The 15,191-nt window shown below is 38.9% G+C and overlaps 1 protein-coding gene across 4 annotated transcripts in view; it reads right to left on the bottom strand.

The window, feature by feature from the left end:
• The window catches only part of magi2a (membrane associated guanylate kinase, WW and PDZ domain containing 2a), a 229,187-nt gene that overhangs the window by 176,659 nt on the left and 37,337 nt on the right, over window positions 1–15,191 (bottom strand). The gene's annotated exons all lie outside the window — the stretch shown is intronic.

The following is a 15,191-nucleotide window of genomic DNA, read 5'->3' as shown; positions in this document are numbered from 1 at the left end:
TCTCACCATTTCCTCCACCTCTGACAGAGATGTTATCATGATGTGACTGTTACGTGACACCGGGTGAACAACGGGCAGAGGAGCGACACCGAGACCTTTATCGAAGAGAAAATGTGACACTATCAGCGGACAAAATCTACTGTCTGGTTGATAAGACAATCAGCCGAACAGTCCTGAAGGTATAGATGTTATCCATGCACTACCAGTATTGTTTTTATTGCTTTCACGTTAACCTTAAGAAAAAGAAAGTAAGAAAACACTGCCAGCAAGACATTTTAAAGCATCTTAACACAATACGAGATAAAAGGACTCATCCCTGCTGTTCAGAAATCATTATTTGCAAGTTTAGAACCCAAAAAGCAGTCACTCTAACTGCTTCCTTAACAGATGGGTGAATGAAAATTGTTGTTTTTCTGGCAGAAGAAGAAAATTCCCCATTTAAGCTCAGCAGGTGTCGCGTAAGTCTCTGGGGAGGCAAAGAGAGAAAGAACAGCCTGAGGAGAGTCCAAAAATAAAAGAGCAGCTTGTTCACTCAGGAATAGAGGTTGTAAAGTACAACTAAATTCCTCATAAACAATCACAAACCCGTCCAGCTCCCAAACAACTTCTGGACATCACTGCTCGACAGTGGGTGTCAATTTAACCAATTTTCATTTACAAAAAGCTGCGGCACAAGCTTTTGTATGCAAATTAGGATCATGTAAAGCAGACTGGAATCTGAAAACAAGCAACATTTTTTAAAATAAACAATTTTCATCTAACATGTAGACAAACTTGCTCCATTATTCTTCATCCATAATTGTTATATAACTAGATCATACTGTAAACGCATTGATCTCTTTACCTGAGGACTCAAGCCACAAATGGACCAAGTTCCAAGCTAGGTTTGAAGTGGGAGAATTGAAGCAGCATGTTAAATATTCATATTAAGATCTGTCTAAAAAAATAATTATTCCAACAGCTACCAGGGATATCCAAATAAGATCTTTACCTCAACGAAGGAGGTTATGTTTTCGATAGCGTCTGTCTGTCTGTGTACAAGATTACTCAAAAAGTTATGAATGGATTTTCATGAACTTTTACGGAAATGTCAGACATGGTATAAAGGACAGGTGATTAAATTTTAGTGGTGAATCAGTCAAAGTTCAAGGTTTCAACCCTTATTCTAATTTTGCAGCCATATAACAGGAATGTTAAAATCCACAGCTGGGCGCCTCATGGGTCGAGGGTGATCACTGTTGATTTTAAGGTGATGGGGTCAAAGATCAGCATCACAGTTGACCTCGTGCGCTAACTCTGCAGCAGTGTAATGTAGGAATGTCAAACTGCACAGCTTGACACCTCATGGGTCAAAGATGGTGCCTGTTGATTTCAAAGTTTGTGGGATCAAAGGTCAAGGTCACAGGTAACCCCTTTGTTAAAACCTTGTCTCTGCTCCTACATGTGACCCTTCTGTTCCCTCCACCAAGGAGGTTCTGTTTTCAGTTGTGTGCGTTGGTTTGTCTGTCTGTTAGCAAAGGATCAGGTAAAAACTAATGAACACATTTGGAGGAAATTCTCAGGAAATGTTGGGGTTGTCACAAAAAAACAATGGATTACATTTTGGTGGTTATTCAGATTATGATCTGGATTGCATTATTTTTATTCCAATTGAGGCCTTGACGGACATTTGTGCTCTCTGAGTGCTTCTAGTTAGTACTGGATTGGTTCTGAATGCTTGGAATTAGGGCTAGTGAATACACCTCAACTTAGCAGTGGCATTCAATTCAGTGAGTTATTTCCACACTACTATTGCAGTATTTAAATATAGTCAGTAATACACACACAAAAAATTATTAGCAGAAAGAGTCGGATTTTTAAACTGAAAACAGCAACACCATCAGAAGATTTTAGTTCAACAGGTGACAAAATCTAACTTGATGCATTCAGTTTCAGTAAAGCACAGAATAGTGCGTTAAATGTCAATATGGAACAATAACTTACTTGGTATTTTATGCTTTTTTAAGGCTTAATTTATTTTTTCCTGTTTTAGTTGTATTTCAGAAGTTTTACACTGTAAATGTCTTGAATATAAAAAGTAGTAATCAAAACAACGTTTGGAATATTTCCTGTATTATTCAGTGGTAATATTTGTTGGTGTAAAAGTAAAAATAATGGCTGAACTTTATAAATATCGTAAACAGTTAGCTAAAATACATTTTTTAAAACTAGATTTATATTTTATTTAAATTCATACACCCCTCTAACCACAGCCTATGGTCCATCTGAGCTAGTCCCTTTTTTTGGAATTAACCAGTTAACAGTTTCTCTGTAACGGCTGTTGGAATACTGAAACACTCACGTAATACTCTGTTCTCACCAACTCCCAAAACAAGCATCAGACAAACTATTATTTTATAGTATTATTATTATTATATTTCTTTTTTTTATGTTGTGAAGCTAAGTGAGTTTTAAAATTACTTTGATTGATCATTGACTATTTTTTTAAATTATTTCTATCCTTGTGGTATCAAAAACTAGATCTGAGCATCAAGTATTGGTGACAGACCTATTCATAATATCATAAAGCCTAGTGTGCTGACAACAACAACAATAAGCAATCTGAAAGACAAAGCATGCAAATGACTCATCCGCTCAATCTTTTTTGGTAGATTGAGGTCTGTGTGAAACATAAAGAAAACATTCAGTAATTTATTTATTTTTTGATCATCTTACTGAGGCCAGCTCTTCTTCTGCAATGGTTTAATGTCGCCCAGATGGAAAATTCGTTCCGCCAGCTGTTTATTGCAATTCTCCCAATATTAGCAAAACAGCAGAACTGAGACACATTGTCGCCTATAATCAGTCCCTGGATTAAACATAAAACAAATGAGTAAGTGGAGCTTGTAAAACCAAATTTTGATTTAATTGTGTTCGCAGATCATAGAGGCAAACACAAGATTCCTATGGTAAATATAGCTGTAAGAACGCACTCACTTAACACTGAACCAAGACTTGGGCAGCAATGTAACAGTCAAGTCTTCAAAGCCACCCACAGATGACCTAAAACTTTCAACTCTATCACAAACACTCCAGCATGGAAGATCTGCCGTCAGTCAGTCAGCTTGGGGGCGCCATCATCAGATCATCTCTGACAATCTTTAATGCCATTGGAGGGCATCCATCAGCATTTAAAGCATTAAAACACTGAGCTTGTGTATTTATTAAAGGCAGAGAGCTCCAGCAAACAGCTGTTCAGTTAATCAGACTAATTAAATGATCAAGATGGGCTCAAAAACCTTGCCAGTTTTACCAGAAACACACAGCGCTTTGTTGATTAGTCTTCAATGAAGATGTGTGATGTGCCAACTCTGTGGTAAAAGTGCTGGAATCCATGAACACCAACTGGCTTTCAGATGGAGAGCACACGCACACAGAGATGGAAATTTAATAGTTTTATAATATATTTGCTCCTGTTATACACAGTGGCTCAGATAAACTTGCACCAATTTACAGTGTGCTTTTGCTTCCTATTACAGAAAAACAAGGTGATGATATATAAATATGCTATACACAGTATATGAGACCAAAAAACAAATAATGAGAACAAAATGGTTTTATTATACTTGCTTGTATTGCACTTACTGTGAGAGACAATATTATGTCTATAAGGAAAATTTTAGAGTTTAGGCTGAATTTTTAAACTATTCAAATAAAAGCAGCTACAGATTTAAAAACCAGCACATGAACCAAAATGGAAGTTGTCTCACTTCCTTATAGGGCCACTAAATTCTCAAAGACTCAGAGTTTATGCATACATAAAAACTTTGCCATAAAATGCTTTTCCCTATCATATTGCTTTGTCTCTTATTCCTGACAGTAGTTTTGGATAAAAAATAATTGGGTGAGTTTTAGACCCACAGTCGTTTCAGGTAAACTCAGTTCATTTATATAGATCCTGTTTCCACAAAACTATTTTCAGAAAACATCTAATTCAAATCAAGTAACTTTCCATCCATGTTTCACGTCAAAAAAGAAGTGTCAAAGTCCAGGAGGGAAACCCCGACATCCCTCTCCCGAGCAACACTCTCAAGGTCCACTTTGGAGATTTTGGGGCAATCCCAGGCCAATAGTTTCTCCAGTGACTTTTGAGTCTTCTCCAGGGTCTCCTTCCAGTTAAATGTGTCCAAAATAACTCCTAAGGAAAGTATCGAGGGAGGATCCTAATCAGATGTCTAAACCTCAGGTGACTTCTTTCAATGTGGAGGAGTAGTGGCTCTACTCAGAGTTCCTTCCAGAAGATAGAGTTCCTTAACCTATCCCTAAAACTGATCCCTGCCACCCTATAAAGGAAACTCATTTCAGCTGCTTGTGTCTTGGATCTTATTCTTTAGGTCCTGATCCCATTGGTGATTGTTGGAATGTATGGACCAGTACATATATAGCTTTGCTTTTCTGCTCTGCTCCTTCTTCACCACAACATAAAGGAGCAACACTTCTCTTCTGCTTGTGGCAGAGACAACGAGGAGGGAGGACTCCACCTTGGTCTGGTTGAGAACCATGGCCTGAGATTTGGAGGAGCTTACTTTCATCTCGGCCACTTCACACTCAGCTGTGAACTGCTCCTTGGCATGCTGAAGGTCATGATTTGCAAACAACAACATCACATCAAATGCAAAAAGCAGGTGAAACAGTAGGGTTCTCAAATCAGACACCATTCTCACCAAGACTATGCTTTAAAATTTTGTTCATAAAAAAAATAATAAAACAGGATTAGAGAAAATGAATAGCCCTGAAGAAGTCCAACTGGGAACAAGCCTGACTTTGAGCCAAGAATGCATACACAGCTCTTGCTTTGGTTATAAAGGGACCGGATGGCCCATAAAAGCAGGCTATCTGGTCCCTTCCCATCCAGGTTGTGGAAAAGTGTCATAAATCGTTTATCTTACAGTCCAATGTAATCCAAGTTAATGTTGTTGTATTGAGTTACTTTTTAGTATCTACCTTTTTAACATTTTCACAAAGAAAAAAACAGTTTTAATACACTGCACTCCCTTTCAGAAATGAGCTGCACCTTTACAGTGTCTCCAGGTCTCAGCGGCGATTACAGACCGCACCTTCCTTCTGTTGCTTTCAGCTGACCAGCCTTTGCTCCCTCATCGTCGTGGCAAGACTCACTCAGCCCACCATCTGCCTCCTCGTGATTGAGCATGCATGCGTTTTTGATATGCAGCATCTGTCTCCTGGCAGGGGGAGGCCTGCTCTATTTAAACCTGGGAATGATACCTCAATAGGCAAAAAAAAAATTAAACGTGACCTTTACTTGCCATGATGCAGTGGACAGAGGAGGAACATCGTGCCAAAGCAGATGGGTATGGCACATTACTGGAGCTGCCGCACATGCGAATACATGTGGCTCTGTTTAAACCTAGCAAAATTTTAATTTGCTAGCATGACGACAACAATCTAAAAAGTTGGCTGAACTTCATTTGAACCTGATTTTGCAAATAAAGCATGCAATTACACAAGGTGCCCCTGCTTCCAGTGAACAAATGATTTGCATGCATGAATGCTAACTGGGCGAGAACCAGCTGGGATTTCCATGCAAGCACAAAAAAGATGAACATTGACAATCAACCTGCTGTAGTGGTAATGAGTGAAACAACAGAGGGACCCCCATTTAGTCAGAAAGTCACTGATTTTTCTGTTCATGACTTCAGACAAAAGCACTGAAGGTATTCAGATGCAGATCAGGCATGTACTGCAGGTGGTTGAAGTGTCTCCAGTTTGCAAGGATCAGTTTTAGCAGATCCCATTTCAGTGGTCTATAGGAAAGTTTTATTCTGTGGCGTTTCCTACAGAAGCCGTTTACTTATGCTAAATGATTTCTTTAATCCATACTGGCCTCCATGCGCCATCATTATAAACCGCCGGACTATAAAAAAGCAATAAATTATATTTTAGCCCCTTTATTTGTGTATCCCACCTTTTAACAAACATGAATCTGCATATTTGGCAGCAACGGACCAAACACCAATAGTGTCTCTACTGTCTAAGGGCTGAACTAAATTTAGCTGTCCACATTGATTTGTAAGGTTGCTGCTGCAAGATGCTTCAGCTCTAGTTTGGTTGACCTCCCTGTATATCACACTTAAAAAGAAGTGTTGTTTCGTGCTTCAAACAAACGCTGCCTGCCTGCGCATCACAAGCTCAGGCATCCCTCTGATCATCTACTGCAGTAAGTTGATGCTGTATATGAAGAGCCTACTGACCAGTATTTATTTACATTGTAAAACATGGGATTTTCTTCTGGTTATATAAAGTGAATTTCTCTTTGGCCCTGGTATTTAATTTTTGGAACGGCTCTGGTCTCCCTTAGAACTGCATCAGGCCACTTGCCCAAGCTTTTAACTGCCTTAGGTTCCCCAGCAGCCAAAAACATTACTGCCATGTTGCCTGCCAATAAGGCATTAAATAAAATTAAACTTCAAAATAACTCTGTGTGTGAACATGGCTGTCGAATGACTTTCTTCTTTCCTTATAGCTTACTATACTCTTTATTTCTCCTGCCCTTTATACCTTTTCTTTCAGGATTTTATTTTTTAACTACTTATCTGTTTTCCATTTTTCCACATTTTCCAGCTTTCTATAGCTGTAAAACGCAACCATGTTTGAGTTTTCTTTTTTGTTTCATCTCAGCAGTTTTGAGATGCAACCACAGCGTCTTTGCCTGATTAAACTGGTGAACGTTTCTTTAAAAAGGACCGATTTCAGCTAAAGGAAGACTAGATATGATGCATTTCTGATGCTGCAAAGTTGTTCATTTCAGCACATAGCACAATAGCCTTGAATGTGTGCACCTAAAAATAATAAACAGCAAAATGCAAGGATAAAATTGCCCTAATCTTCAGCATTGACTTTTGCAAATTGTCACAACTTTAAGTGTCTTGCATTTTTCTTGAATCTTCAGAAACAAACTAGGGTTTTGTTTTGTTTTGGGGGTTATTCACCCATACTCATATACAGCACTTGTTATACAACATGACTTTTCATTCATTTAGTTTTAATAAGAAAATTAACTATCTAAAGCTGTACACAACCTGTAGATAACTTCTCTAAATTCCTAAATTTTTAGGCTGCAGTATGAGTTTTACTGGAGAACTCCAATTATTTGTGAAGCTGTTTATATAAGTACCAGATTATTTGAAAGTATTTTGAGGTCAACATTCTGCGTATATGTTTAAACCTCTTATTGTGAAGGACTGAAGGAAGTTCTGCTGTTGTGTTGATGCTGCTGCTGCAGAAATAATAAACCATACCTTGGACTGGTTCAAGAAAATGCACCCATAACCCTCAGCTACGATATTATTCAAAAAATGAGCAAAGTCAAACATCCAATGGACAAATCCACATAAGTGGTTCCAATCTAAGGAAAGGCAACCATGACAATACTTTTAAAAAAGTGATCACGAAAACATCTGGTAATATATATTACTTGCAACTATTTTTGAAATTGCATAATGTTTCTTTAAAATAATATAGCCTTCAGATGAGTGAACTGGACACCACTGTAAAACGTTGAAATGGAAAAACTCTGTGCTTTACAACTTTGTTTCCTTGACAACATCATTTCTAACACATTATCACACTTACCAAAGAGACGCATTAAAGCAAATCTTACAGTGTAATAAATAATTAAATTTGCTCCCATTATATATATATATATATATATATATATATATATACACACATATGGATAAAACGTAGGTAAAATACAACTCAAGAGCCAGACGCAAACCTTTGACTATCTCCACTTGTTTCTTAATGGTCTCAAAAAAGTATCAACTAAATAAATTAATAGACAAATAGTTTATTGATTAATCATAAGGCAATTGAAAAACTTATTAAACATCTTGGCCTTCAAAACTGAAGCAGGCTTTATGTTATATTTGCCAGATTACCAATCTTTTGGCCCTTATGATGAGGTTCATTCCCATTTCATTGAGCCTTCACAGGTAATGTAAAGCCTTTGGTTTCCTTAAATGATGGGTGAGTCTCGGCGACTCGAACAAAGTTTCATAAAAATAGAGAGTATTGATATTAATGGGTCACTGGGTAATAGCTAAGCCAAAATGTCTTTGTGTTTACTCCTCTGCATCGTCGGTGATACAGCACAGTTCTCATTACACCTTGCCGGGGCCAGTTTAATTGAACTAACTCAATCAGAGCCTGGGAGCGCTTCGGTCTGCTGAGCTCGGCAGCGCTGGTAATAGACACTGATGGGGGAAAGATTAAAAATGTTGCTGCCGGATCACACTTTGCATATCCCACATTCCCAGCTATGTTTATTTGCTCTGGCAGAGATAAATCACAGGAAATGATAAGGCAGCCATGTAAGCAGCTCGTGTCGCGTTCCGAGAGCAAACAGAGCTGAGGCGGTTTTCTGTGTAAATGTTTCCTCAGCAAGTGTAATGCCGTAAAGAGATGCATGTGCAAAGTGAGCTGTTGAATATTCAGTTCAATTATGTTTTAATGAGCTGTGACAATGTGAGGCTCAGAAGGGAAATGTCGGTGAAATATTTGCTTGAAATTGAGTTTTAAATGGAGGAAACTGCAGGAGGGTCGTAGGGAGATGCACAGGGAAAAGTCTGATTTCATACACACACACAAAAAACGGTCAAACTTATCTTTTTATTCCAACAAATGCACTACAATTTCTCACTGACACTTGAGTGCACTTTATAAAAAGTTAACACAGTTTAACCCACAAAGCTAATGTAATTTCAACAACTGCCAACAACAACCTGCACTGTCACAATAATCTCCCCACATCAAATCATAACGCACTCCGAAGGCCTTTTTCCTCAACTGCAAATGGCAACCTGACTCCGGAAATTACTGCATCTGAGTTAACATCCCATCAGCACAATGCTTTTGGGAGTAAAAACCAAAACAACAAAACTGAGAAACAGAGGAAAAACAACGGATAGAAACACAAACAGCTAATCTAATCCTGCATCCTCTGGATAGGAATATTTGGTGAGCAGCACCAACTGGAAGCAGTGAGCGCTGATCACGTGAGATCTTCAAGAGAGATCCTTGTCAGGTCAAATCTCAGTAGGACTTCAACACGAATTCGTCTGAAGCTCTTCACTGCTGTACAAGGGGAAAAAAGAAAAAAAAAAGTCGGTGTGCAGAAGTTTTTAGGGAGATATGCGTTGCAAAGCCTGACTGCCTAAAGAGCTTTATTAAGTACTCAGTATCTGGGACAGGGTCCTGAGGAAAAGGTCATCTACATACTCTAAAGAAGACTCGCAAATCTGCTGCCTTACATTTGCATAGGAATGAAACCATGTTCAGTTTTGGTCTTAACTTGGTTTAAAGTCTGATTTGAACTTTCTTTGACTGTACAAAAAAATTTAAGAGACTAATTACTCCAGCAGTATAGAAATTCTTAAAGGGGACATACCAACATATAGCATTTTTATAACGGAAGTACATAAAAACCCAAGAAAGGCATTTTGGTTTTTGGTGCAAATATGTGTATGGGGATTTGGGACATAATTTTAACTGATACGTTGTATTAAGGGCTGTGTTGTATCTGTTTTTGCTGCTCTTGTATCTTTTATGAATTCAAGTGGTGGCAGTGCATCAGGATAGACATCATATCCTGTCCAGAGTTGCACAGCAAGTATGTGTATGAAATCAGACTTTTCCCAGGCTTTTCCTCATTTTCATTCTTGATAAATGTGGTGTATTTAACTCTTAATGACTCAGGTATTTTCACATTCTAACCTTTAAATCTAGTACATTTAATCTACACACATCTCTATGTAACACTGAGAAAAGCTGTTACGTCCAGATCAGCTGACTCACTTCAACCACAACAGCGCAACCAGTCGACCATCTCAAATTTGCCCATGTCGTCTCCCTGGAAACGTCCACATAACGAGCTGCCCGTGGCTGGATTAAAGCGCTGGCTCTGACTCAATCTAAAAAGCTGCAGACGATAAATCAAAGCCGTGTCCTAACTCTCAGTCTAATAAAGATGGTGGACTTAACAGCTCTGAGTATCTCTCAAGTTATAGATGAAAGTATTTATTCATGTTTTCTCCATCATTACTGCCTCCAGCATGACATTTACTTTAACTACAATAACACCTAATTGACATTCTTGTAGAGTGCCCTTTAAGTTTGGGAGATCTGTTGGAATTTTATCCAAAGAGAAACTTTTTTTTTAAATCAAAAGTTTAAGTTTGATCTTTATTTGCTTGCCAAATATTTAAAATTCCCACATTTTTAAAAGCCTTTACATCTTGAAACTTAGGAGTCATGTAAAAAAAAGAAAAAATGGAGCTGGTCAACTACCTCAGTTGAAGCGTTTAAGTTCTAAATGTGTGGAAAATTATCTGTAAACCCCTCAAATAGAGTATGGTTAACTAAGGAAAATCAGATTTTAAGCAGTCCAGTGATGGATGGTCTATTTTCCCAATAATGACAGCACAAATCATCCCATTGATTTTTCTCCCTTTGAGGTTAATTACAATCTCAACGATGGTCAACACTATGCATCTGCAAGCAGGTAATAATAAGACTGATAACCACTGAGTGTGTAAGCGCAGAGGGCAAAATGCTTGAGAAGTTTTTGATCCGATTAACTTTAGGCCCATTTCAGTTTCAATGAAGGGCTGGCGCAGTAAATTGACCTCAGTTTGAAAGGCTACAACAAAGAAGCTGATGAAAGGAGTGTTTTTTTTCCCCACTACTGATCTATACTGCCTATTTACTGACTAGGACTCCCTTAAGTGCTTCATTTTGTTCCAGACATAGAGGGCATTTCGGGAGAAACAGCACTAGACATAAATGCTTTCAAGATTTCAAGAGGGTAATGGAAAGAACCTCTCCACATGCTGCTTTCAAAGCTTCTTCAGTGTAAACCTTAAGTATTTCCTATGTTCACAATTTCTTTTCATCGCAACGCAGAACAATCCAGACTGAAATTGTGCTCCAACAAGGTTCATTTTTTAAAAAGAAGTGCCTAAAAGCCAAAGGAAAGTCTTGACAATCTAATAACGTTCACTATAAATGCTTGGAAGAGGATTTGCTATAATCATCAGATAGTTTTGGTTGCAGTTTAATAGCTTTGAGTATTTGTTCAACGCCTCAGCTGTGTGTAATTTGTCTTAAAATATTTGGGATTTTCAAGGATTCCATTCTAACTTAAGGCTCTGTTAATTTGCAAGCTGTGAAAATAAGACATGCTTTAAAGGGATGTTCGCGTGTACAGTATTTTGTAGAACAAATCTGATTCTCTGTTCTTTCGCAGACACCACCGGGGACAATTCCACCCGTCATGTCCCATCACGACTGGTTCACGCAGATCAATAAGCTGAAGCCCGCCGAGGACTCGAACATCCCCAGGCAGCTCCATCAACGGGTTTACCAACACAACTGTCTGAACAACCCTTTATAATTTGAAGTCTGTAGACAAATTCATGCAGCCCGTGCTGGCTGTGGCCCCAGTCGCCCTGAGGGCCAAGTGCGAACACGCAACATGACATGCAATTGAATCTCCAGCTCAGAGTCCTCCAGAGATGCGACTTCCTGCTCCACAGTTCATTAGCATCAATGTCAACTGCTGAAATTACTTCCAGTGAGCTGCTAAGAATTGACCTCTGACCTTCCTGAATTAGTCTCATCTTTACAAATATTTGCAGATGGTGTCTGGTGTCGGCTTCACTTACAAATTAAATGAAGCTAAGCTGCCATGTAGAAACTGAGCTGACCCAATGTGCACGAATACCTTCAGCCCTATTTTTTTTCTCCCCCCCCCTTGTATCGCGTTTGGGTTTTATCTCCCTCCTCTTTTGCCCCAACAGTCTCACCCCCTCTTCCTGTCATAACAAGAGCGATTCAGCCAAAGATCTCCGGTGACAGAGATGTTCATCAGCAAATGGCTCCCTGGAACCCAATCTCATTTCTATGCAGATAAAATAAACATTGATGTGCTGCCATACTCGTGTCATGTTTTTGCCTAATTGATGCCTATGTCAATTGTGCAGGGTACGACTATTGGCAAGAGGCTTGCTCAATGATATATCTTGTCACAGACAAAGCAAAAGCCAGAGCAAGTTCTCTGGCAAGTGATCAGACGCATAGTGCACAGCATAATCCCCGGAAACAAGGCACACAACAGAAGTTAGGTAACAGATGAGATAATTCCTGAAAGTCTGCAACCAAGTTCAAGAGATTGTGTTATTATTTATTTATCTTTGTGTTTATATAGGGTGGCACAGAGGCGCACTGGTTAGAGCTGTCGCCTCCCAGCAAAAAGGCTGCAGGATCGCTTCCCACTTGCCTTTCTGGGTGGAGTTTGCATGTTCTCTCTGTGCTCACATGGGTTTACTCAGGGTGCTTCAGTTTTCTCCCACAGACCAATTATTTTTACCAATTAATCATTAGGTTAATTGGTAAAATGAAATTGTCCCTAGGTGTGAATGAGAGCGTGAATGTTTGTCTCTATGTGGCTCTGTGATGGACTTGAGACATGTCCAGGGTGTCCCCCGGCTCTCGCACAGTGATGGCTGGAGAAAGGCACCGGCTCCACACGACCCGGAAAGGAGATGCGGGCAAAGAAAATGGATAGATGGATTGATTTATATATGTCATCATAAATTAGATGCTGGAAAAACAATGTTATCTGACTCCTTAAAGAAAAAAAGTCATTATTTATGTATTAAATAAAATTTGGCACAAGCATCAACTTTGCAGGATGATACAACGATGAATTCATATTACATCTAATGCATTGTTTTACAACCAAAACCCTGAATCATTCATGAAAATTTCACTGGCTTATTGTGCTGCTCAATGCGCAAAGATTCTTTATGCCTAAGGACACAAAGTACAAACTCACTCTGGCTGAAGCTGTAATAATTAGATAATTCAATAAATTAAGAAAAAAAAAGGCAAGAGATCTGCCAAACAACCACGATTATTTAGAAGAAATCATGGCTCAGTTTCAGTTTACAAGCAAAGGTTACATTCATAACTCTTTAAAAAAAAAAAACATTAAAAATTATGGCTCAACTGTCTATAACAGGGGTAGGCAATCCTGGTCCTCGAGGGCCACTATCCTGCATGTTTTACTTCTTTCCCTGCTCCAACACACCTGATTTAGTGGTTAAATGACCTGAATGTTCTGCAGAAGCCTGTTAATCACCCATTGATTCAAATCAGGTGTGTTGGAGCAGGGAAACGAGTAAAACACGCAGGATAGGGGCCCTCAAGGACGAGGATTGCCCACTCCTGGTCTATAAGCTTTATTTTTACACATTCAAACCATGCAAACTGGGAGTTAGTAGGAAAAAAAAATGAAATTGAATTGGTAACTAATAAAATTAGTTTTCTGCTTGACAAATGGAACATACTCATAGTCAAAGACAATTACCAAATAAATATCATGTTAATAGTGTGATTTCAGCTTTAAATATTATTATTTGAATTACACTGTATATAACTGAGTGGGTTTTGTTAAATATAAAAGAGGAACTTATGCACCTTCATTGCACATGGTCATCTTAGTTGTAGGTTGAAGTGAAACCAGTGCTGATATGACTGAACAAGCAGCAGAGCCACATTTGTGTGTTTGTGCACAGCAGTAGATGGGCATTACATTAGTGTCCTCTTTTAGCTGATTATGCGACCTCAGCTTGCTATTTGCAACCGGACACTATTGGTTTTCCACTAAAACATGGCTGCTACAGCCAAATCTTGTTCTCTCCTTGTAGAGCCAGTTAAAAATATTATGGTTATTTAGAGGGCTAACACAGTGCCGTGCCTTTGAGTCAAATTAAACATCTCTTCTAGTAGATGTTTGATTCTCTGGGTTGTGTGGTCTAAATTTCTGGAGCAGGCTGCAGCACAGAAACTTTTCTTCTCACATTACAGTTTGTTTCATTATTCCTGCAAAATAGATGCCTTAATACTACTTAGTTTATAAATGCTGTTATAACCCATGTCCTTGAACACTGCATTTCCAATGGCAAATGATATTTATGAATAGTGCTACAAATGGGATTTTTACACCCCATTGTAAGGAGGACTTTTAATTTACAGCAGATAATATTCAAAGACCAGACTATGTTTAAAAAGTTCTAAGCCAGCACTGACTCAGAACTAGCACTGGAACAATTGTAGCTAAGAAACCCCCCACAAATTCGCCTCTATTTGATCTCTAAGCTTCCAAAGTCCAACAGCTATGGACGAATGAGGACAATGTTTTTGTTATTTTTCGGCACCAATATGCCAACTATGACAAACTGTACAGTATGTGCTAAAATTGACAAAGTTGTGTCTTCAACTTGCATTTCTAATGAAGCAATAATAGAATTATATAACAGATTGGACAACAAAAATTTATCATGACTCAGCCATATTGCTTAAATGAATGAAAAGAGAAAAATATTTATGCCAGTAATTCTACAAACTGTAAATTACTGAAAGTCTGAAAAAGAATAACTTTGAGATTTGACATTTGCCTCTATTTGAGTTGATAATTTTGATTACCACCTTCGTCAAATCTAATTACCCACCTGTGAATGTGCAATGCTCTAATGTGGCTGGCTAATAAGGCATTTGATCAAATCACTACCTACCTGCAGGTGACTGTCATTATCCCAATGAGCTGCAGGAGCACTGTCAAGCACACAACAATTAGGTTCCAAGCTAATGACGGAGTCAATACATTTCGAGCAGAGAGAGGTAATAAATGTTTTTCTTTTGACTCGCGTGAAAAGGTTTAACGAACACTCAGGAGTCACCAAAACACGCAACAGAAAGAACGCAAAGTCCGCGTGGAGTTTCCCAAGCTGCACAAATTGTTTCATGAGTGACCTTTGGCTCAGCTGGTCAGAAAGAAAGCTCGAGTGTGCATCTACAGAAGCAGAAATGTGCAGTTGGGCTGAGGACTCGGCGCCGTCGTGAGCCGTGTGATTCTGCAGTGAGCTGTGCGGAGGGAGAAAGCCTGCAGCCCCACAACTATTTTCAGCTTCAGTGAGCAGGGCAGAGCAGAGAGCCGGGCCAGCAAAGGGCAGACAGGACCAACCCAGCCCTGTTTAACACTGCACACTAACTCCGTGCACAAAGGCACTCAGAGGGCCTCCTGCTGAATTCAAACACAGTGAAATGCATCATGGGGATGGAGGCAGCAG

This window comes from Kryptolebias marmoratus, linkage group LG18 (genome assembly GCF_001649575.2).
Source record: "Kryptolebias marmoratus isolate JLee-2015 linkage group LG18, ASM164957v2, whole genome shotgun sequence".
NCBI lineage: Eukaryota > Metazoa > Chordata > Actinopteri > Cyprinodontiformes > Rivulidae > Kryptolebias > Kryptolebias marmoratus.
This window is presented reverse-complemented; position numbering and strand designations above follow the sequence as displayed.